Genomic DNA, 25,597 nt, shown 5'->3' with positions numbered 1-25,597 from the left:
AAGAATGTGAAATAAAAATTATCCTTCCCCCTTGTCTTCTAGTCCCCTAGGACTCTTCTGGAAGCAACTATTATCACCAATTTTTGGATAGCCTTCCAAAGATATTTTATGCAAATATAATCATATGCATATGTGTGTGTGTATGTTTATTGTTTGTTCCTTAGAAATACACAAATGATAGGATATTATATATGCTGTTCTAAAACCTTTCTCTTTTTTTGCTTAACAAAATATTTAGAATAGTTTTTCTTAAGAGTACATACAAATTTTCCTTTTTAAAAAAAGTCTTCTGCCATTGCAAACAAGCTGCTATAAATAACATTTTACCTATGACATCTTTTATATTTGCAAGTTATTTGTGGCACTAGTTCCTAGAAGTGAGATTGCTCATCTAAAGTTATTTACTTTTTTTTTAAGTTGTAGTAAATATTGACAGAATTGTTCTCCATAGGCTGTGTGATGATTTACAGTCATCAGCAATATTTGAGAGTCAGATTCCCATTATCCTTGCCAACACAATATTTTATTCATTTTTTTCACCTTTGTCAATTTGACAATTGAAAAATATTTCATTGAAGTTTTAATTTGTGATTGCACTTTGAGGATGTGTATCATTTCTATTGTTTAACACTGTATTTCCTTTTCTGTGAACTGTTGGCCAACTCCATTGCCTATTGTGATGTCATGATTTATAAGACGAAAAAAGTATTCTGGTCTTGGTTTCCATTTCTGGCACAGAGCTCCTAAAAACCTTGGAATTTCCTAAGTGACAAGAGCAATATGATATCATTTGTTATGTTAATGAGGTGACTTTTGGCACTTAAGATCAGGAGAAGCAACTGAGTGATTAGAGGATTGGAACTTTCAGTCCTATGGGAAGAGGAGTGGGGCTGGAGACTGAATCAGTCACCAATGACTAATGATTTAATCAATCATGCTTTTGAAGCCTCCATGAAAATGCACAAGGATGGGGTTGGGAGAGCTCCTGGGTTTGTGAGCCAGAACTCTTCCTGGTTCCACCATGCTGGACTCCAAGAGGACAGCAGATCCTTTGTTTGGGACTTTGCCCTATGTAGCTCTTTATTTGGCTGTTGATTGTATCATTTAATACCCTTTGAGTAAATGGGTTTCCAGAGTTCTGAGCTGCTTTAGCAAATTAAGTGAACCCAAGGAAGAGGTTGTGGGGAACCTCTGACTTATAGCCGTTAGGTCAGAAGCACAGATAACAGCTGAACTTGTGATTGGCATCTGAAGTGGAAGGCAGTCTTGTAGGACTGAGCCCTTAGCCTGTGGAGTCTGATGCTCTCTCTTGGTAGATGATGTCAGAATTGGGTTGAATTGTAAAACACCTAGCAGGTGTCAGAGAATTGCTTGGTGGAATCCACATGTTGGAATTGTGTGCAGAACCTTTATCTACTGACCTATTGTTTTGTTGTAGGTCTTTATATTATAAGGAAAATAGACCTCTACTGAAATATGAGTTGCAATATATTATTTCCTAGTTTATTGAATTGCCATTTTGGTTTTGGTGTCATGCAGAGTAATTTTATTTGTATATTGTTTAGTTTATCAACCTTTCCATTTTGCTACCTAGATCTCATATCATTCCTATATTTCCCCTATTTTGAGATAATTGAAAAGTTTCTGTACACCATGGTGACTATAGTTAATACTGTATTGAATATTTGAAAGTTGCTAAGAGAGTATGTCTTAAAAGTTCTCACTACAAAAAAATTGTAACTATGTATGGTGATAGACATTACCTAGGCCTACTGTGGTGGTGATCATTTTGCAATCATTACGCTGTACACCTGCAGCTAATGTAATGTTATATGTCAATTATATCTCAATTAAAAAAAAGGAACTTCGTATTAGTTTTGGTAGAAAAGAAATATTTAAAATATATTTCATTATTGTAAAACTTGACTAAGGAGCTTCTCAAAATTCCACTTAAGGTGAATTTTGCCAATTATGCCAACTAAGAAAAAATTTCCTTTGTTTCTTCTAGTACTTCAATTTTTACACACAAATCTTTGGTCCATCTAGAATCCTAGTCTTTCTAACTCCTGCCGCCATTGTGGATCACTTCAGTATTAATGACTCTCTCAATCTTCTATCCACCATGGTCCTTGATTTTCTTTACTTCAACAGCTACTACCCTTCGCATTTCTCACCAACATATCTCAAAACTTCTCATCATCTATGAGACCCATCTTCTTTTCTAAAAACTTAAAACTCACATTCCACTCCCTCCTCACAATCTCTTATTCTTCTAGGTCTCTTGACCTCTTAATTTGGCTACAAATTCAAAATAGTTTCATGAAGACCTCTGACCCTTAGCATCTCTCTTTTTTCTCATATTGTCTGCTTCTCCTAGGCAGGACTACATAATGACTTTTATGAGCCCTAAACATTTTGCCTTCATGGGCCCCTTTCTCCATTAAAAAAAGTTATATTTTGCAATTGTACTTACATAAAGATAAATATACTAATATATATTATAATATTTTCTTTGGCCCAGAAGTTTGTTTTTTGTTTCTGATCCTAAAAGAAATTAAACGTTTTTTTGTGGGCCCTAAACTTTGTGCCTAAAGCATCATTCGGCCCTGCTCTTAGGCACTGATTTACTGCTTTAACCATCTTTCTCAGCACCACCCTTTTCTCTCTTGGCCCTTTGTTTTTCTGTGTATCTGTACTGCCAAACCTCAAACCTATATGAATCTTTTGAGCTCTACTAGAGAAAAATCATAAAAGAGATTGGTGTCATCACAGATTTAGAGTCTATCACATGAATTGGACCCTCAACACTGTTGAACAATCTTTCTACACTTCCCTGATCAATTATTTGTTCCTCATATTAGCTATTCCGAATCATTTAGCCTTCTACTCAACTGAGAGAAAATAAAGCATGAATTCTTTAACTCCCCATTCTTCCATGTTCTGATTTTCCCTGGCTGGGTGACAAAACATTCCAGGATGTCATGACTTAAAACAAAAATCATTTTTCTCTTAAGATTTTGTGGGTTGATGGGCACAGTTGGGCAGTTGTCATTTTGGCTCTTTCATGTTATTGCAGCTTGAGCTGTTGACAGTTTGACCTATAGACAATTGAAGATTTGATTAAGTTGGATGCCCAAGATGTCTCTCCCAGCTGGCTGGGCAACTGATGCTAGTTGTAAGCTAGGAGCTGGGCTGGGGCTGTGGACCAGAGCACCTACGTGGTGCCAGCCTCTCTATGTGGCTGTTCATGGTATGGTGGCTGGGTATGAATGGCCCAAGAGCAAGCATTCCAAAAGTATGTCATAAGCATGGAAGTCCCAGAATGTCTGTTCTACTGCATTGTATTGGTCAAGCAGGTCATTAAGAACAACCTAGATTCAAGGTTAGGAGAAAGACCGTCTTTCCACGGAGGAGTGGTACAGTTCCATTACTGAAGAGCATATGCAATCTGCCATATGTTAACACAGAATTGGTTATCTTCTCACCCATGTTTACTTTCTTCATTCCCATCTCAGAGTGGTGTCCCTCTGTCTGTCCATAGCTGATCTTTTAACATAGCAGCTTGTGCTTAGCCTTGCCCATCTCTTCAGAGACCTTGTTTTATCAAGCATCTCTCCTCTTGTGTGTTTAGTCTTCTCCCTCTACTTGTTGGTTTCTTATGAATATCCTCAAGTCTCCTCCTTAAGAATAATACATTCATCTTTGGTTCTGTGTTCTGCTCCATACCTTATGTTTCTATGTACAAACATTATTATTATTTTTTTTGGTGAAAAGAAAAGTAGGTTTTATTCCAAAATGCCAGCATTAAAGGAAGACAGTGGACTCCCTGTCACAAAGACTGCCTTCCTGCTTTTAATATCACCAAAGATCTTATAGACACACTGGAGGAGCAGAAAGAAGGAAGGAGAAGTTGGCCAGGCAACTTTAGGAAAAGGTGTATCCTAGAGGCTCTTCTGCCCCAGGGTCAGGAGTGAACCCTGTACAGATGCAAAAAAACTCCTCCCAAGTTACCAGCCAGGTGTGCTCACTGGTCTGAAGTAAAGAGATCCTTTGGAACCGGTATGCATAGTAAATGCACAGTAAACAGTCTTCAAGGTTGTGGGGGGGAGGTGAGGGAAGCAAAGAAAGAAAAAAAAAAAAACTTTCAAAAAGTCCTAAGCCAAACCACTGTCAAGCTGAATTACATCAGAAGTTTAAATTTCAAAAATAGAAGATATAAGGTCACTGTTACAATCCCCTTTGTCCTTTGTTCATTTTATTTCTGTAAAATCAGTAAGGTTAGATTAGAGAGGAAACAAAACAACTACAATTACTCTTTATAAACAGATTAAGACAGTTTTTAAATCCAGGAATACAAGCTGTGACTGCTCTTGCTACTTCCTGCTGAGAGAGGGCGTAGTCCCTGCCTATGGGCCCCAGAATTTATTACAAACACAATTTTTGAAAATTGCATCTATTATGGATTTCATCTTTCTGACTTCCCATTCATCACTCATCAGAGGGACTGCCATCCGTACCACCATATTGAAACTATTCTTGTGGAACTATTCTTGTGGTTACTGAAGACTTCCTAATTCCGTAATCGCGGACACTTTAAAATTTTTATCTCAATCTTTTGGTAATATTTACAGATATTGTTTACTTCCTTGTTCTTGAGATGTTGCATAGGCTTTTATGAATCCTTCTCTACTGGTTTTCTGTATGACTTCTTGGCACTATATAGATGATAAAGCCTTCGAGAATGAAAGTAAAGAATAGAATAGTTTCTTATGACTCTGGAATACCACACGCTTGGTTTAAAACAACAGGAATTTATTCTCTCTCAGTTCTGGAGGACAGAAGTCCCAAATCAGTACCACTGGGCTGAAATCAAGGTGTCGGCAGGGGTGTGCTCCCTCCAGACGGTCTACGGGAGAATAGGTCCTTTCCTCTTCCAGCTTTTGATGGCTGTTGGCATTCCTTGGCTTGTGATCACTCCAGTCTTCAAGGCCAGCATCTTCACATCTCTGTTCTGTCTTCATGTTGCCTTCTTCTTTGTGTGTGTGTCAAATCTCCCTCTGCATCTCGCATATAAGGGACACATGTGACAGCATTTACGGCCCACACAGATAATCCAGGACAATCTCCTCATTTCAAGATGCTTAATTTAATCAGATCAAATCCTTTTCCAAGAAGGGTAACTTTTATAGGTTCCAGTGATTAGGGCATGGGTGCATTTTGAGGTCCCATTTATTAGCTTATCATAGATAGAGAAGAAAACAAACCTAGTTGTTCAAAACCTTATGGAAGGGCATGAATACCTGGCTGAGGTGGGCCTAGCTAATATAAGCAAATAGCATGAATTTCAAAAAGAGCAATAGAAATTATTGAGGGCAGTTTTTCAAAAGCAGGTTGGAAACCACAGTTTGCAAGAAGAAAAATGGCAACTCTCTTGCAGATTTAGAACTAGAAGAGGGAAGAGTCTGTAATGGAATAGGCTGTAAGGGAAGGAATCTGGAGAAAGCTAAATTTCAGGTAAGAGAGTTGAAGTAGCTTTAGATGCGTACCTACCTTGACATAACAGTTGAATATAGCAAAATCTTGTTAGTATGGGCAGAGCGAGCACTATAAATCAACCTGAACTATAATTTGTTTAAGCTAATAATGGTGTTACAAATCATCGTGGTTTCTAAGTTACTATCTTAGAACAGATGCTGAATAGTTAATGCATAATTAATTAATTATGGTTTATGTAGAAAGGCTACTAAAATTCCAGACAATAGTACTTGACTCTGCCATTATTCAAGAACTTTAATTAAATGGAATCAATTGAATTAATGATCTAATGAATGTAATGATCTTTAGAAGGACTTGCAGCCTGACTTCCCCTAACTGGAGAACAATTGTCCCAAGAGACTCATTTGCGCACTGACCTATCAAGGTAAGCACACTTGCTTGTATAACCAAATAGTCATTGAGCTACACAGCTCCTTAAGCCTAATTTATGTACCGTTTTCGTCTTCTTTGTCTCCCATCTAAAATGGTAAGAATTTAAAAAGCAGTCCATTGTTAATAACAGTAAAATCATATTTCAAATTACGTATCATGAATTTGTTTTGAAATGTGGGAAAAAGATTTTAGTGTTGACCATGATAGACTGAAATTCAAAAAGAATAAAGACAAAAATGGACCGTAATTTTTCCTGAAGCATAGGCTATTATTGATTTCTTCCCCATGATCTCATCAAATAGAAAGTGAAGGGAGAAAAAGACATGTTCAAAGGGACCAGCTACTCAGGTGTTGGGCAGGAGTTTCAAATGAACATTTCTGCCTCATTACAAACATTTATAGGAAGCATCTTGTCCTCATGTAGTAATCATTATTCTCAGTTTGAGTTCATCCCCTGGAGTTTTCACCTCTTCAGAAGGGTGCACTCTGTGCAATTTCTAAGAAGTGCTTCTTTAATGGGAGGGATTTATGTTAAGTTGGTTCAGGAGAGGTAGACAATTGTGGAGCCGTTTTAATGGACTACAAAATACTGTCGAGTAATTAAATAGATTTCTTTTCCCTTCGACTGTTCCATGGTTTTAAAAACACTCCGCTGAGCATGTAAAATCAATTTCCATTACTGGCCTTGACCTTTGCAGTTTTATAAACATGTTTTTTTCCCCTGAGTTTGGAATGTGGTTCAAAGGCAATACTAGAAGAAGACTAGAAGATAAGACAGGTCATTATAATAAAAGTTATTGCTTTTACAGTGAAAGTCTCCCTTTCACACAGGTATTCATTCAACCACTGTGTATGTTCTAAATATACTATATGAATACGTGCTTCTTTATATTATATATGTATATGTGTATTTATATTAGAGGTAGTATTTTAATTTTTATTGTTCTACAATAAAAAAAAATTGTGCTTTGTTTTCTCTGCTAAAGGTATTTTTTCCTTTCCCATTCCAAGAAAGTAGCCAAGCCATTGTATTTCTTTGCCCCAGGGGCTTTGGGTTGTTGAATGGAAAGCAGATGTTGCCAGAGGACAGCTTTATTCCTTTTTGTTCATTTTGTTTTGGAACACTAGACCCTTTATGGGGATTAGGCCACCTCATTCAGAGTGGAAGAGAAGAAAGACAAGAGCTTTGGGGTTGGGAGGTGGGTGGAAATAGAACTGACTATAGGCAAGCGATTCCTTGAGTTGAGCAAGGGGAAGGGGACTTGGGTAGTTTCCAAAGAAACAGCACAAGTCCTGCTGGTTAACTCCTGTTTTGGTGGATTGCCACAGGATGCTAAGGAGGAAGAACTCGAGGAGCCATGATCTCAGGAATTGAGATGACAGAGACACTTGTTCAAATTTATCTGTGAGTACAACTTCCCTCAGGGACCAGATTATGTGGCCTGGACAATGAGCATATCAATGGGGACCAATGGGGACCAGTGTGGACCACAAGCCTTCCTTCCAGTATTTTTGACTGCATAAGACACCCTCACTCCTGACCTTTGTTATCACCTGGAAATGGGAGTGGAGGAGGGCAATTGAGAAATGCTGAAATGGAATTTCCTGCCAGCCAATTGCTGCTCTAAGCAACTCAATTTGATTTACACAAAATAATGTGATATTTCTTACACTCAGAGTTATGGTGAAATTTTCAGTGCCCTTTCTTTCCCCTACTTTATCTGTAAAATGGTGAATATTAAACTCACCTTGCAGAGTTGTTTTAGCATTAAATTAGATGACATGTATAAAGTGACTGTATCACGTAATGTATATTCAATAAATTATCACCAGGAAATATTTATATGTGTCCATACTGTTGCAAGAATAGAATCAGGTGCTAGGTTTTCAAAAAAGCATAAGACATACTTACAGTTTTTCAAGGATTTTGTTATAATTAAAGATGCAGATTAAATATATAGGACCATCTAGAAGTACTAGGTTTATATGTCTAAGCAAGAAATGCAGGCAGGTGAAACATGGGGGAGGCCATAGGGAAATTGAGTGGGAAAATTTGGAGTCAGGAATCATGACATAGAACAGAAAACCTACAGGAAGCTTAGAAGAGAAGTTGGCCGCACTAGGGATGAAAGGAATTTGTGTATGATGCTATCATTGGGAAATTATTCCCAAGACACAAGTAGTCATTCATAAACAACACTGGGCCAGCAGGTTTGGATTTCTTTTTCTTTTTCTCCTTCTTCCACCTCCCTTCCTCACTCCAGCTCAAGCTGTTATTTCTCAGTCGAGTTGTGTAGGACACAGCTCCCTGGCCCACGCTGGTATTATGAACCTTGCGCTCTCCCCAGCTGAGGCAGTCGGTCACTGGTCGTCGGTCGGCCGCTCACAGCAGCTCACGGCAGCTCTCGCTGTCTGCCGGCCACTCACGCTGGCCACCAGCGGCTCCTGGCAGCACACGGTAGACCACGGCAGCACACAGCAGCACATGCCATGCCAACCTCTGGCTGTTCAGAGCAATCCAGCTCCAGGGAGAGCTGTTTGTTTACAATCTTAGCTGTAGAGGGCGCAGCTCACTGGCCCATGTGTGACTTGAACCAGCAACCTCGGCGTTAGGAGCACTGGTGCTCCAACCACCTGAGCCACCGGGCTGGCCCCTGGGGTTAGGATTTCAACACAGGAATTTTGGGGAGACACAAATATTCAGTCCATACCATGGGTCTATATTTATAACTTTCCAATCTAATCACTTACTATATGGCTTTTTCAGTTGATCTTTAAAAGAATTATTTATAATTTCACCCAACTATTATAATTTAGAATTTATACCTCCAGGAATAATTTCAATATGTAAAATATTTTTGCCTCCCCCTATTTATTTATTTATTTATTTATTTATTTATTTATTTATTTATTTTCTTAGCTGAATTCTACAAGCAGTTTGAACTTCTACTTATTGAAACTAAATCAGGATAATTGACTAGGCCTCCCATAACAGGCAAGACTTTGTACAGGTTCAAATTAAGGTGAACTTTTTTATCTCTAAGGAAAATGTGGGGAAAAATTGTACCTTTAATTCAGGTACATGCTTTTTAAAATAATTGAATAGACCTCCTACAATAGGAGGGGCTTTGTAGAGACTTAAATAGAAGGCAATTTCTTTTATTTCTATGGCATGCTTTTTTGGAGAAAATATTTATATTCAAAATCATATGGTATTTAGGCAAATCTGTACAAAATATAAAGCATGGGTATAACTTAAATACATAATCAGTGCTGTTGTGTTTTCCCTCTTCTTGCACTAAGCAGGTGGTTAATAATGATGAATGATGAATTTTTTTCCTGGGGATACAGATTCAAATCACTATGAATTACAGAAAATAAAGTGCTATTTATTATTCATCCATGTTTATGGAATTGGGCATAAGCCCAATTTATATTTAAAGGAATCTATGACAAGGGAGATCAGCAGAGTCATGGGTACAGTAAGCCATTTAACTTTATAAAGTAATACATTTTAAACTTGTATTGTAGTTTGGACTTTTTATGGAGTTGAATGGTTCATTTCTGCTCCTCATTTTCTAGGCGTAAACTGACTTTATTTGCAAAATAAAGATGGCCGCATAGCTCCTATCCACCACCTGTGAGCCTAGCCAAGGTCCACACTTCGAACTTCCAAAGAGCTCCCATCTTCTTTGAGAGTGTGACCCAGAGCTGGCTGGTTTTACTATCCAGTCCTTTGGGTGCTATAACGAGCCTTTTCTCAGTGGATTGGTCTTCCTTTTTTTTGTTAAATCGACAGTTTGACTTCTGAGTAAATCTTAGCGTTGGCAGATACCACTTGTATCTGTCTTTCTGTTCAAGTGGTTGAAGTTATTACCCCACTCAGATTGTTCTTCCTTTCCCCTGAACTCCTACCCCACCTAGAGTTTGCACCACATGATTTCAAATCGAATTCTATAGTGTTGTTTTGTTGCTGCTTGTCTCACATAGCCCTTATTCCTCCTCTGCCCCACTCCCCTCCCCATCTAAATTGTGATGGTTTAGAAGACAAAACTCATAAGTGGTATGTCTTTGTAACCTCCACAGTGCCAGTCATGTAGAGGTGCTCAGATTAGGCTTTTTCACCTAGAGAGAACTGGGACAGGTGCTGCCATTTATCTTGTATATTCTCTGTCCCAAGTGCCATTAGACACTTTACATATTATTTCTCATCCTTACTATTTAGTATCATCCTGGAGAAGATGCTGCAAGAAGACTGATATTTTTACCTCATTTCTCAGTTGAATCTGACACTCAGTGAAGGCAACTAGTAGGTTGGTGCAAAAGTAATTGTGGTTTTTGCAATTATTTTTAAGCTTTTAAACCACAATTACTTTTGCACCAACCTAACTTGCATATAGCTCACATATAGTTATTAAGCATCAGAGTCAGGATTTGAACCCAGGTTGAACCCATGTTCTCCTACTCCCACAATCCAACTCACCTAATTTTCATTCACATAGGACCCAAAAGAGCATAGTATAGCAGCGTTACTTAGCTTTCATCTAGATTTGTAATTTGGACTACTAACCTAGATGGAATACAAGTCCCATCCTGCTGACTTCCAGTGTTAGCACTGCTGGTTTGAGAGTTAGGCGACCAACTTTCTGAGCAAATGTGCTTGTCTCTTTAGGGCCATTGGAGCCTGGTGAGTGCCCTGGAGTGTCAAGATATCTTCAATGAACAGCATGGTTCTGAAACCCAGGATCTCCCTCAAATCTAACAATGGCAGGGCTGTTGTAGTGACATAGGGCCTGTAACGTGTCCCTTCCTTTCCTTCTCTGCATTTCATCACTCCCACATTTTGAAAACAACAGTTCCTCTGTGATGTAATAACAGGCAAGCACTCTGAGTTTTCAAGTGACAAGTAAGTGCCAGGAATATTTTATTTGCCTTGGAAAGATATAAATTCCTGGGTCTATACAGATTCCAGTGGCTTTCAGAGAGACTGAGCACGCTGCTCGCCTTAAGAAAGGCCACCAATGGGAGTGATTTCTGGTGATGCAATGCTGATATTTCAGTATCATCCTGGAGAAGGGAAGAGGGGGGTTTCTCTGGAGCCAGATGAACTCATAATTAGTTCTCACCCAGGCTGCTTAAGCAATTATGGTGAAACCAAATCACATTACTTTTTTCTCCTGCTCTTGATAAAAGCCTCAACCCGCTCCTCGTGCCCCATAGGGCACTTGGCTGGCCATTATTTCTAATACCACAGATGCCATTCTTCGCTGTTGTTTCCAGGCTACGACTGTCACTGTGTAAAATAAGAAGTGTGGGGGGAATCATGTACACCTCTCGGTCTCACTACTTCAGAGGTACCTAGCAACCCTGTCTCCAGGCAGGCAGCATGCATCTCCCTGGTAGTTTATTGCCCACTCACAGCAGAGGCGGTGTGCTCTCTGCAAATAGCCTACATCTTTGCCGGTGCCAGCTTGGCGGTGGGGTGGTGGTGTCATTTGGTGTCCTCAGGGACGTTTGGTTCTTGTTCTGGGAAGACTAGGGCAAAGCAATGACTATTTCCCCAAAGCTGTTTGTGGAATCAGAAATTAGGTTAAGCAGTTCTGTACTTGAGGTTGCACAGTCTAAAATCAAAAGCAGTGGTTTTCAACCTTTGTTTTTCCCAGTCTTTGTCACATTTCTGACATGAACCTTCCAGAATGTTCATGACATTCTATTCTGAAGTATGTTTCCCAGGCATATCGCTATAATGAGCCATGCTCCTGGCCATTTTGTCCATTACCAACCCACCCAACAATGCTAGGCACATTAGCCATTCCCACAGTTTTCACCAAATTCATGCTCTGTCTGTAAAGTATCGATTGGGCTGAAGAGAGCCCCTGCACTGACTTACCGTCCAGTCACATAAACTTTCCATTTTCGGCTCATGTACAAAGGACATTACATATGGACGTTGAGACTTGTAATTGGCTTTCTGTATGTCAGGGTATTGTTAAATATTCTTTGTTTCTTTGCTACTTGAGTTTGATCTGTATTTTAATTCTTCCCCCAGAGTAAGAGACTTGAAGAATGAAAGTCACTTCTCTTGTGGAGGGAAACCAAGATTTTCCTGTGGTGACTGATGAAAAAAGGGAAGGACTCAGACTTAGGTATGTAAAGCCTGAGCTGGGAAACCGTGGGTGCTGCTGGGTAGAGGGGAGATCCCAAGATATCAGGAAGAGAATAGGTTTTAATCTCCAAGAGTCATTTCCTCACTTACTCACCAAACAATTATTGAATTCTTACCATGTGCCGGGCCCTCGTCACAGAGCAAGGGAGACACATATGAATGAAAAGTCTTATTGACAAGATCATAGTCTGGGGATATTTTAGTGCAAACAACAATCAGGAACAGTGTCAGATTTGTTGTAATACAAATACTGACAAAGTACTTTGGGAGCTCAGATGGGGATGGGAAGGCTCTCTAGGGAGATGGGAAGGGGGAGGGAGTGATATTTATACCATTTAATTTTTAATAATAGCTATGTTTAGCAACTGGCTCACAACATGCCTGAAAGTCTAGCACTTGGCTTTCATGAGCTGGTGTGAACTGGCTCCAGCACATCACAGGATGAAGGTGAAACTCGAAAGTGTAGATATGTCTTATAGCCAGGCTAAAGAATTTGGACTCTCTCCACAAAGCAGGATAATTTGAAACATTACTTAATGGTTTTGTTTCTCTCTCTCTCTCTCTCCATATATATATATTTACTTTCTACCACCAAAGAAGGTGTCTAACTTTTGCTTTTCCTTGTCTCATATGTTTTTGTATTGCTGGGCAGAAACCAAATATTTCTAAAGAGCTAGGCTTGGCTTTACCTACTTTCATAGGACCAACTGGATACAGTCAAGGTGAAGATCAGAGGTGAGCATTGTAAACCAGAGGGCCCATTCTTGAATATTCTGTAAGAGATTCCTGTACACTTCAGAAGAACCCTGGTGGAAGGAAGGAGCCCAATACAAAGACTGAAATTGTGTTTCCTATTGAGTAGAAGGGGGCTCAGCATAATTTAACTATTTTAAAGAAGTTAAGAGAAATGATGTCTCTTGCACTCCAGTGTTATAGAATAAACTGATATCTGTTACAGCTATAGGTAATACACATTTTAAAACCAGAAATATAACCTGATTGTATATAAATTTTAGAAGGATAAATATCACCTGTGTGCAGAGGAAGAATTGGGACAGGGAGATGTGAGTGAAAAGTGAGACCACTTAGGTGTGCTTATCTGCAATAAGGAGAGTAATCAGGGCAGTCGCTGGGGATCAAAACAGGTCAGGCTCCACAGTATTTCACAGGCTAAATCACTAAGGGTATGAATACATGTTTGAGGATTTAAACTATGACCTATCATGGCTTAGAGGCAAACGCAACCCCAGGCCTCTGTTGGTTACCACGTGCTTGGTACAGTGCCTCATACTTAGCAGGTGCTTAATAAATACATGCTGAACAAATGAAAGAAAAGATAAATGAATCAGTCCAATGCATAAGCATATACACATGTTTTCACTGCATTGACAATGAGCCTGGTCAAGGGAATGAAAGGCCACAGACTGGGAGAACATCTTTGCAAAAGATATATCTGACAAAGGACTGCTAGCCAAAATATACAAAGAACTTTTAAAACTCAACAATAAGAAAACGAACATCCTGATTTCAAAAAGTGGCAAAAGACCTGAAAAAACACCTCACCTAAGAAGATACAGAGATGGCAAATAAGCATATGAAACGATGCTCCACTTTATATGTCACTAGGGAAATGTAAATTAAAACAACAAGGAGATACAACTACACACCTATCAGAATGGCCCAAATCCATAAAACTGACAACACCAAAAGCAACAGGAACTCGCAGTCCCCGCTGGTGGGAATGCAAAATGGGAAGGCAGTTTGGCAGTCTCTTAGGAAACTAAACATACTCTTATCACATGACGCAGTAATCAAATTTCTGAGTACTTACCCAAAGGAGTTGAAATTTTATGTCCACACAAAAACCTGCATGTGAATATACATAGAAGATTTATTCATAACTGCCCAAACTGGGAAGCACCGAGTTGTCCTGCAGTAGGTGAGTGGACACACAAACTGGTTCATCCAGGCAGTGGAATATTTTCAGCCCTAAAATGAAATGAGCTACCAAGTCAGGAAAAGACATGGAAGAAATTTAAATGTGTATTATGAAGTGAAGAAGGCCAATCTGAGAAGGCCACACACCGTATGATTCCAACTACATGATGTTCGGGAAAAGGCAAAACTATGGAGACACTGAAATCAGTGGTTGCCGGTGGGGGTGGAGGGTGGGGGCAGGGGTCACCCCCCACCCCAATTCATATGTTGAAGGATGAATAGGTGAAACACAGGATTTTTAGGTCACTGAAACTGTTCTGTATGATGCTCTAATGATGGATATATGTCATTGTACATTGGTCAAAACGCATAGAATATATGACACCAAGGGTGGACCCTAATGCAAACTGTGGACTTTGGGTGATAATGATGTGACAGTGCAGGTTCACCAACTGCAACAAATGTACCCCTTGGTGGGGTTGGGGGGGCAGGTGTTGATAGTGGGGAACGTTGTGTGTGTGTATGTGAAGACAGAAGGTAATGGGAAATCTCAGTACCTTCCTCTCAATTTTGCTGTAAACCTAAAACTGCTCTAAAAAAACAGTCTATTTAAAAGGAAAAAAGACAAAACAAAACAGAGTCTGGGAGCTAGCATGAGGATTCATGACTCAGTACCTAAGTGGTGGTTATGGAAACCAGAGCATCTCTACATTGTCTGAATATAATACCAGTATGCTGACCCGTAGGCTGTCCTTGTGTCAAGATCACTGAGCCTGTTCTTGAAGACAAGTTCTAGTGTGACAGGAGGAAATTCAGGTACACAGGGGTAGTATGAGGTATATGTTGAAGAATAGAGAATGAGAATTTGAACGAACTTAACGCCTTTTACCATCCCAGCCTTGTCAGGTCGGTTTTGGACAGTATCAGAATTCTCCAGCACCTACAGGGGGCGTGTCAGCTCAGTGTCTCCAACCCACCCCTCTTCTACCAGGCAGTTGCAGCAAAAACACATTTCAGACCATAATATTCTAAGCAAACAAACATTTGCTAGCAAGCAGGCACAAAACGATCATGCTGCCTGTGTATACTTGCAGTATTTTCAGGCCCAACCCTTGACAAAATGACCCGCACCTTCAAGACCAAGACAAGCAGGTACTGATGGAAGGCAGGTCAGGCCTTTCAGATCGGAGGACAAGATCATCCACAGATGGGAGAGGCACAGGGCCTCACCGGTGTCCCCCTGGTATGAAGTATCTGCCTGGACAGGCATTTATTTATATGTTTTTCCTGCAAAGGTGGAGATGCCCAACTTCTAACACTGGCCTGACTTAACCTCCACTTATTTCGTCAATTAGAAATTCTTTACAACATGCTAAATAATAAAACTTCTGGTGTTCGTTTTGACAACAATACTGTCGACTACCGCCTGGCCAGTTCTTAGGGTATTAACTCTATTAGGCCACTTCATACGCTTATCCGTTCCTAGGGTGTAGATTAGATTGTGCAGAGAGTTCCCAACATTTACATACTGCAGTATGGTCAAGCAAATTGCAATGAACAATAAAGCCAAAAGAAACATCAAGACACAAATTTTACAAAAGCTCCAACATCAGAATGAAACTGGACATCTGTTTTGCGTTGTACTAGTAACTATGAGATCTAATTATACATGTTTCCAGTTATTATGCTGGAGAGAATGAGTTGTATATGGGGCTTTATAACATTTAAACAAAAGCAGTTTTAAGTAATGTACTGCCGTGGTCGATGTAGCATCATGGTTCCTTTTTGAGATTCCCCATGAACAGAAGTTTTTCCATTAACAAAACCTTTATGTAAGGCTTTATTTGATGGATTTTCTTTTTGTAACAAGAAGAGACATGAGTACTATGGATGAACATAAAAATATCCCAGAGACAGGTTGTCATAGAAACTATGCCAGGAGAGCAGCTACAAGCAGAATAGAATGCACCATCCAAAGAAGAGAAGAAGTAAGTGACTGTGAAGCTACTCTTTCCATCAGTTTTCGGGAGTAAAACTCTCATGAATCTCCTCATGGAAGTTGTCAGTGATGGCAGGGGCAGGCAGAGTATTAGGAGGCTGTGGGGCTGCTGATATATACCTCGTAGGACTTTTTTAGGAGATTAAAATAGATAAAATATATAAAGCACCTCCTATACAGAGTCCCGGAAAAATATTAATAATAGATAGCAATAATCTTTACGATCTCATATAATCCTCACTAGAGCCCTCTAAGGAAGACACAGTTATTCAAATTTTCTAGGTGAGAAAATGAGGCATAGAGAAATTGAATTGTTCAAGGTCACATGGTACCCTGTTTCCCTGAAAATAAGACCTAGCTGGACAACCAGCTCTAATGCGTCTTTTGGAGCAAAAATTAATATAAGACCTGGTATTATATTATATTATATTATATTATATTATATTATATTATATTATATTCCCGGTCTTATAGTAAAACAAGGGTCTTATATTAATTTTTGCTCCAAAAGACACATTAGAGCTGATTGTCCAGCTAGGTCTTATTTTTGGGGAAACATGGTAAGTGATAGAACTGTGATTCAAATGCTGGGTTGTCTGACTCGAGGGTCCTTGCCCTTACCGTCTCTGCTGGACTGACCTAGTTGGCAGTCAATAACTGGTAATAATTATAAAAATGATTCTTTGGGGGTGAAATAGTAGTTGGAGTTTCAATTGCCATGAGATACATATGGCAGAATGTCGTAACATTTGTTGATTTTGTTTTTTTACTTAAGTTTATTTTTCCTAAACTAAATGGAAGTGTCATCCTATAGGATGACAACAAACTGCTTTGTCCTGTTCTCCTTTTTTTCCCCTCCTTACTCTCCAGGTTGTCCCAAACAATCAATGTCCTACAGAGCTCTAAGAAAACCAGGACTCTCTTTTCTCCCTCTTGCTCCCCCACCTCCCCCTCCCCTCCCCTCCTCCTCCCCTCCCCTCCCCTCCCCTCCTCCCCTCCCCTCCCCCTCCCCTCCCCCTCCCCTCCCCCTCCCCCTCCCTCCCCTCCCCCCTCCCCTCCCCTCCCCCTCCCCTCCCCTCCCCTCCTCCTCCCCCTCCCCCTCTCCCTCTCCTTGTTTCCTGAAGGAGAAGCTTATGACTGGAGCTTCCTTACCATACCTTTGCCAGTCAAGATCTTATGTTATGGGTTGAATTGTGTCCCCCAAAATTCATATGTTGAAGTCTGTTAAAAATAAAATTCTTCATGACACTTGTTAGAGAAGGGTAAGGTCGACTTTATCCTGGGGACTATCAAAATAGGTATAGGGACCACTACACTGGGGTTTTGTAGTAGGGGAGAGAGATTGCCTCAACTCCAAATACAAGGAAAAATGGGAATTTGTAGCCAAGAAAAAGGGTGTGTGTGTGTGGTGGGGAGGGTCAGTAGATGGGAAATTACTAAGAAGAAACATCATCTGTAAGGGAGGATTCTGTCTTAAATGGATCTAGCAGGATTCTTGCTGAAGGCAGACCAGGTTGATCAATTCGCCTGGATGATGATGGGTGATTTTGGTTAAAGTGACTTAGCAGGGTTCTTGCTAGAAATGGACTCTACAGGGAAGGGCATGGGAGCCTAAGGTCAGGCCTAGTCAAAAAAAGAGCTCAGAAGAGCTCGACCAAAGTTTGGTCAATGAGAGAATCATTGTCAAGTCCTAACCCTCCCATGCCTAAAAATGTGACTGCATTTGGAGATAAGGCCTTTAAAGAGGTGACTAAAGTAAAATGAGATCATATGGGTGGACTGTAATATGACTGGTGTCCTTATAAGAAAGGAGGTTAAGACACACACACACACACACACACACACACACACACACACACACAGAAGGATGACCATATCAAGACAGCAGATGAAGACAGCCATCTACAAACCAAGGAGCAAGGCCTTTAGAAGATACTGACCCTAACAACACCTTAATCTTAGATGTCTAGGCAACAGAACTGTGAAGAAATAAATTCCTGTTGTTTCAGCCATTCCAGTCAGTAGTGCTTTGTTATGGCAGCCCTAGCAAATGAATACACTCTACAGTGGTCTGTCTGAGCATCTTAAGTTTATTCAAACCCATGTCCCCTTTGCCTCCTGGCATCTCCACTTGATATGTGGCTGTGTCTATTTCACGATAGTTACACACCAGTGTGGAATGCGGACCCACTGTGTAAAATGGCGCACGCCCACTTTGGAAATGGCTCTGCTGAGGCTACGTCCAGGAAAATTAATCAAGGTATGTGCTTTCCTTTGTGTTGTTTTGCGTTCCTCCCACTTGTCCAGCCTCTCCCAGGGACGAGTGCCTTCATCGGAGCCAATGTAATACTTTGTTCATATCGAGATGCAAGTTCTCACAGGACTGCACTGCCATTAACTTTTTATATGTCTGTTTACCACTCCTACACCACCCACAGTTAATTTATGAATTTATAGACACTGAGAGTGTGCCTGTGAATTACTCATTTCTGTACTCCCAGCACCTACTACAATTCCTGGTTCAAAGAAGGCAGTAAGTCATGTTCAGACTTCTTGAATGGATATGTACATATAGATTTTTATCTTTTCTTCTTTCTTTACCTCTGATGAGAGGATTTTTGTAATACAGACTTCAGTGAATGAAATTTTAAGCTCATTGCACGTGATGCTATGTACAATTGTCAATGTTATAAGTAAAACGGTTTATCTTGATTTTAAATGCTCTAATCAGAAGATTCTCAAATGCCGAAGCCTCTCCTTACAAGGGAGAATGCAAGTATAATGGAGTTTGAGTTGTCTAGGAGAAATAGCCATCATTACTTTAAGAAATCCTACTGTCTACTCCACTCCCGAGATGGCGCCAGCACCAGGGAGGAGACTAGGCATCATGGGAGAAGTGGGGAGAGAAAGGAGACTGTAGGGAGAAGGGGTTCCTGGGCTCTTACTGAAGACAGACTCTACCAAGACTGTCAGGCAACTCATTGGAAAATGAATATTTCACCTCTGGCCGTTCTCTGGACTAGTTACTAGAAGGACTGTTTCTTTTTGGTAATGAACTATATACCTCATTCTTCTCGGACTTTTAGGCAGAAAAGAAGGGGGTATATTTCGATTGTTACGAACTGCATCCAGCTGGTTTTATTGGACCATGGAAATACTGCACCTCTCATCCACTCCTCAGTCCAGACCAATGGGAGGTGCCTGCTCTGTCAGAGGGTCTGGTTGGAAGCAAAATACAGTCTTTCAAAGTACAGCCCTTCACTCAGCTCTTCCAGAGACACAATCCAAGGAAGGTCAACTTCTCCTGAAAGCTTTAGTGAAAAGCTGGATCATGAACGTTTGTTATTTTTAGACAACAATAGATGATGGACAAAGCAAGACATGTAACTAGCAACACAAGCTTTTGCACTACTTGGAACACAGCCCTCTTTCAGGAGTTCACTGTTGGTGAGACAGTTGCCAAATACCCCACAGGTTTGTGTCGGGAACACCAAAGAAGCAGAATCAATCTTTTATGAAGAAGCAGAACGGTCCTTTATTAGATTCTGTATATTACTAAAAATGAGCACAAGTGAAGGAAATCTATCCTCCAGGTTCCTAATTATAATTCAGAGAGCCAAGAAGGAAAGAGAATGGAGAAAAAGCAAAATTATAAAAAAAGGCTGCCTGGAGTTTGGGAACACTAAACAGAGATGGAAGATATTTCTGTCTTTGATGTCAAACATCCACATGGTAACTTTTTTTCTCCTGAAGGCATTTAATTTTGTGGGATTGCATTCTTTCTGACGCTTAGGAAAATATAAATGCCATCAACTGTTTGATCTCATCTCGGTAGTATGAAGGCTGTTTGTTTGTGGCTTGGGAAGTTAATGCCACAAAAAGCAGTAAAATCCTACAACACGCCAGCTTTTGAATGACTCACAGCAAACAGTCACAATGCAGGTCAGATGGTGTATTTCTGGTGTTAAAAATATAAAAGCGTTACTTAAAAGTGCGTATCCAGAAAACACAAGACATTTGTATTATTCATCATCCAGTGAAAGCTAACTAGCACTGGGACATGATTATAGTTTGAGAAAACAAAAACAAGTATTTCTGATGACCAAAAATAAAATTTTGCTAATTTAAACAGTTTTGAAAATTGGCACAAAGGAAGAAAAAGGGCCTTTCATGTGATGTATAAGGAAGATCTGTTGACGAAAATTAGCTCCTACAGGAAGAGGGTTGATAATGTGACATATACTCACTTTGATCTAAATTTAACATCTTCCCACATTTACAACGTTGCAGTGTCCTTCTAGTTACTATGGTGATCATTCCTCGCAACTCACCAGTTAATTCCTAGGTAACAGACAACAATCGTGGATACCAGAGTGGGCACAGGTAAAAATTCTATTTTTTAAATATTAGCTGTTTGAAAAGTCCCCACCCCACCCCCACCCCTAGCATATTTTAGGCTTGCTACATATAATGAGGAGATTGCAACATCTGCAAATAGGAGCTGTGGGGACAGAGCCCCATAATGTAGTTTACAGGCTCTCGGCCTCACGTGGAGGGGTGCTGGCTCGGGTAGTAGATGGCCATCAGCTGTGGCTGATTGGCCATCAGCTGTAGCCATTGAGCCATTGGCCACTAATATAACTGCTGCGGCTACAAAGGAGAGCCGAGGGGAGTGGAGGAGAGTCATCGGTCAGTTGCAGAGAAAACGGACAGCAGGTCACATGTCCAGTGAACCCAGCCTCCAGTGAGACCGTAGTGGTATGACTCCCCTACCTATGGCTCCGTGGGTGTTCCTTTTTGGCCTCACCATATCCTGCGTTCTTGTATGGGGAGCGGGAGCAGGGACCCCGCAGGCCTCCCCGCCCGACAGGAGCTGTATACGGAGAACCACCAAACATGTTTAGGCCCTAATTTTGAGTGTAAGAACCTTGACGTGATATCACAGCATTGCTAAGGAAACTGAGAAATCACTGTTCTAAAATAACTACTTTTTTCAGCTGGAGCTGACCTATAAAGTCACTGTTGATGTTTGATGAAGCTGTGGACAAAATATTACCCGCAATAGTTGGAGCATCTTTCTGTCCAGTGATGTATCATAGTCAATGTTTACTCTTCTTCTAATGGACAGATCCATGATGGGGGAGTGTTTCCTCACGAAAGCAACTTGCATTAGAAGCTTCCAGATAGATGAAGAAAATCTCCTGACCTCTGAAAGTACAGACAGTAAGTACTTCATTGTATTGCTCTTCCTAGTTTTAAAAAACATCTTTCTGGAGACCTAGTTCAGCTCTCCAATAAAAACGGGGTCCAAATACCTGAGTACCACAGAGATAGTTCACTATTCACATTTCTTGGTATTGGCCCTATGGTGCAGTCTGCCGGGTTAGAGATAGTAATAAGTCTACTGAAATGTAGGGCTCTAAAACAAAACCCCACACTGAGAAACCTAGCTTTTCCATTGCTACACAGGAAGCAAAAGCAAACATAAACAGACAAAAAATACATTAGAAAAGGGGGGAGTGACAAAGGGAGAGGAGGAATATGAAGAAATCAGTGTTAGAATATGTTCAGAAACCTCAAAATCATACTGATTGCAGCACTTATTAAACTCTTCCTATGTGACCAGCACTGAGCTGGGCAGCTTAGCTTTTATTCTTATATTTAATCCTCATAACAGCTACATGAAGTTGTCATTATTAATCGGTCCATTTTACAGATGAGGACTTAAGGCTGATAGCGTTAAAGTAACTTTCTCAAGGGATCCCAGTTAAACTAGTAAGTGGTGGGGCTTGTATATATTTAAAACTACAACAGTAACAAAAAAACCGCAAGCAGTCAAGAGGATATATCATGGGTAGTTGGTCTCACAAGTGCCAAAGGGGTTCCAGAGGGCTTGCACTATAGTCCAAACCAATGAATTCACAAAGTCGAGCGGCCAGAACAGGTACCCAAAGCTCCCTTTGAAAGGAGACAACCAGAAACTGGGATGTGGATTTGATTTTGATGAAGCCTTTTTATTCTTCCATGTAGGGGAATTTTCACGTGCCCTTTGATAAAAAGTATTTACCCTTATGTATATATCCACATCTTCAAATTGGAAAGCAGAGCAAATAGAAGTTTTTTATAACACCTTATATGCAAGAATATGATAATGTTAGATTTTACGTTTTTTCTTCTTACAAAGTAATTCTATGAACCAGAGATGGATGGCGGATTTATTACTGCTCTTGGGAACTCAGACTGGGTGTCAGACACTGGTAGTCATATTTCATTACAGTCCAGGGAAGTTTTAGCAGGTCATTCTGCAAGTCTCAGCATATATTATTGATTATTGTTCCATATGAATCAATCACAGATGAAATGTAAGGTGGAGTGGGCTCTTGTAAAATGAGTTACATAAAACGTAATGGGCCCATACCACACGTCTAAATTCTTAGTAGAAGAGAACAGTAACTGCAATTTACCGCAAGAGGGCGCGCTGGTACTTTTAAGTATCAAGAACGCGGCAGGCGAAGTGGGCACGATTACAGACCAGGTGCAGATTTCAGCTACAAGCCGGTTGCTTTTCTGCAATCATTACATATTAAATCCGGAAGATTTTCTATAGTAAATCTGTGAGATTTGAAAACAGTAATAAGATGGGGGCAGCTGGTTAGCTCAGTTGGTTAGAGCACAGTGGTCTTAACAAGGTTGCTGGTTCCATCCACCCTCCACAACTAGATTGAAACAACTACTTGACTTGGAGCTGATGGGTCCTGGAAAAACACACTTAAATAAATAAAAGTTTTTTTAAAAAAGAGAAAACAGTAATAAGGTTTTTAAAGGCACGTTGCTTCTTATTTTCATAGAAAGAAATGAGATTGTTTTTCTAAAAATTTATTCCTGGGTTAATATTTTGTTAGATATGGAGGGTGCCAAAAAAAGGTACACACATTTTAAGAAAGGAAAAAACTATTAAAATTATAATACTCAATATATACCGATAACAAAAGATGACTACAAGTACATTTTTTTGGTACCCCGGGTATATACTTTGTGTCATTACCGGTTATCAAGATGATTTGGGGAAAATCAAAAGAAAAAATTGTTTCCTTTTGTTTTCAGCACTGTAAATCAAATTGGTGAAATCAGGGTTCATTTTAGCAGGAGGAAGAAAGGGTAATTGGAGAGCATTATGGCAAATTAATAGATTCAAATACTCTTCTCGGTACTCCTTCCCCTATCCATGTAACACGGTGATTCATTGTATATTCAAAAGTGGCTTTTGGTGATAAGACTGTGTTATTTTAGGCCCTAGTATTGCCTCTTTAATAACCACTGAAATCTGAACACGGGATTGAAAAAGAATATATATGTTTGTGACCGAAAGCTACAGATTAAAAATAAAGAAAAATAGGCAGACAACAAAATCCTCACAGCGTATGTGGTGTGGAGTGATCCTGGAAGTCCATGTGGTGTTTCTCTATCAGAGGAAAATTTATAAATATTTTCATTGGAAATGTTCCTTTAGTGCACGGACTGGCAAACTTTTTCTGTAAAGGGCCAGATAGAAAATGCTTCTGGATTTGCAGGCCATATGGTCTGTCTACTTCTGGCTACTCAATTTTGCCACTGTAGCGTGAAAGCAGCCATAGACAAGCCAATGAATGGGCCTGCTTGTGTTCCAATAAAATGTTATTTACAAAAACGGATGTCAGGCTAGGTTTGGCCTCAGGACTGCAGTTGGCTGCTTTAGTCTAGCTGTGTCCCCCTTCACAGAAAAGAGGTGAGTGAGAAGGAGAAGTAAACTTGGGAGACCTGGATATAGGTGCACACACAGAACCTCTAGCTGGAGAGCATAGGATATAAAAAGCTTAACCTCAGGCCTCAAGAAATGCTCAACAGAGTCCTTAGCAAGAAGCCAAAAGAAAAAAAAGTGTCTTAGGAAAAAGTGTATTTTAGAAAATTGGATGAAGCAGATGCATAGCCCTACGTCTAAAATAAGTAAAGCCCAGAGGGTGTAGTAAATAAAAAATGTCTGAGATGGGGAGTTTGCCTTGAGCATCTGTAGCCCTGGTATTCTCAGCCACCAAAAGGTAAGGAAAATCTTGAGCCCTGCAGAAAACTATAGAGTTTTGCAGCAAGACAATTCTGAGTGATAAATTAGTCCCAAGGATGCACCCTAATTTTTTGAACATAAAGAAGCATCCCTGAGTCCCAACTCGAGGACATTTTCTAAAGGACCACTGCAACTTTAAATAATTGGAAAATATATTTTACGGTTCATAGAAAGGTCACCTATATTCCCTAAAAGTGATAGATGCATTGTACTTTGATTTACGAGATGAGCTAAGATTTCCGTGAAATCAATTAATGAATTGATGGTGGAAAAAAGCTTAGAAGAGTATATAATGCAATGGTTCCCAAGTCTGGCTGCAGAAAAATGTCAAGGATATGTAAAAAAACAAACAAAAACAGTTTTCCAGGTCTCATTCCAGACCTATTGGATTAGATTTTCTGGAGCTGGTGGCCCAGGTATTTTGACCACACTGCCCAAGGATGCTGGCATCAGCCCAGGGGCTGGCATTTGGGAGCCACTAAGACAAAGGACACACCCCGATTGGAAGTTTGGCCATGCTGGGTTCAAATTCAGACTCTGCCTTATAACAGTCATTTGACCATGAGCTAGTGATGTAACATTTCCAAGTTTCAGTTTCAATGCCTGTTACGTGGCACCAACATTCGTCCCTACAGGAAGGACGGAAAATCTGATGTGGATCTGTCAGGCTTGGTGTATACATGTCTTTGGCTTTGTGAAAAAATGATTACAGAAGCCTGGTTAGGTGATAAAAACACACTTTATTTAACACTTCATGAAGTGGGCAGTCTCCTTTCAGAGAAGGCTTTCATAGGATAGTGAATAAAGAACAAGGAAGAGACAGAAAGCATCTGATTGGCTGGGGCCACCTAGTTAACCTTTTTTTGAGGTGAGAAGGGCCAGAGTTGGCTTGGCGTTTGGAGATTGGCAGACAGGATATACTGTGTTTCTGGTCCAGCAGAGCATTTAAAGGATACAAAAATTATCTCAGTTTTGGTTTGCTAACATGGCCCTCTGGTCAGGAAAGGATCCATCTTGGGCCAAGACAGTTATTTCAGCAGCTCTTTTATTTACATCCTCTCTCCTCTCTCCTCATGGAGACAATAGAGCTGGATTTGCTTCACTCACTAATACACAGAATTTTACTGAAAGTGTAGGGTATTTTTAAGAAGAAGATACGTACGTTCAGTTTTGCTCCACAGAAGCTTTTCTTCTTGAATTTCCTGAGAACTCTGGGTTCAGGTCACTTTCTCTCTAGCTCCTATTACACACCAGCTGGGGAGAAACCACAGAAGGGAGATGTCAAGGCCTCAGGCATCCCATCAAGTCATAACCTATACTGACACTCTGCAGCTTGGCTTAAGGCAATTCCAACTCTTCCTGCTGGCAATCGGCTTTCCACTCCACATTCCTGATGAAGCTGAGCTTTGCTCAAACATGCAGGTGTCAGAAGGTTTTGCTTCTCTGTCAGGAGTTCAGGCGGTAGTGA

At 40.2% G+C, this 25,597-nt stretch overlaps 1 protein-coding gene across 1 annotated transcript in view; it reads left to right on the top strand.

Moving 5' to 3' along the window:
* CHODL (chondrolectin) overlaps positions 1-25,597 on the top strand; it is a 431,404-nt gene that overhangs the window by 14,916 nt on the left and 390,891 nt on the right. The window contains exons 2-4 of the mRNA XM_074326572.1: positions 11,978-12,074; positions 12,692-12,829; positions 21,160-21,254. The gene's annotated coding sequence lies outside the window, so the exon portion shown is untranslated. The remainder of the gene's footprint in view (positions 1-11,977; positions 12,075-12,691; positions 12,830-21,159; positions 21,255-25,597) is intronic.

The sequence above is a fragment of the Rhinolophus sinicus genome, linkage group LG01 (genome assembly GCF_036562045.2).
Source record: "Rhinolophus sinicus isolate RSC01 linkage group LG01, ASM3656204v1, whole genome shotgun sequence".
Lineage (NCBI taxonomy): Eukaryota > Metazoa > Chordata > Mammalia > Chiroptera > Rhinolophidae > Rhinolophus > Rhinolophus sinicus.
This window is presented reverse-complemented; position numbering and strand designations above follow the sequence as displayed.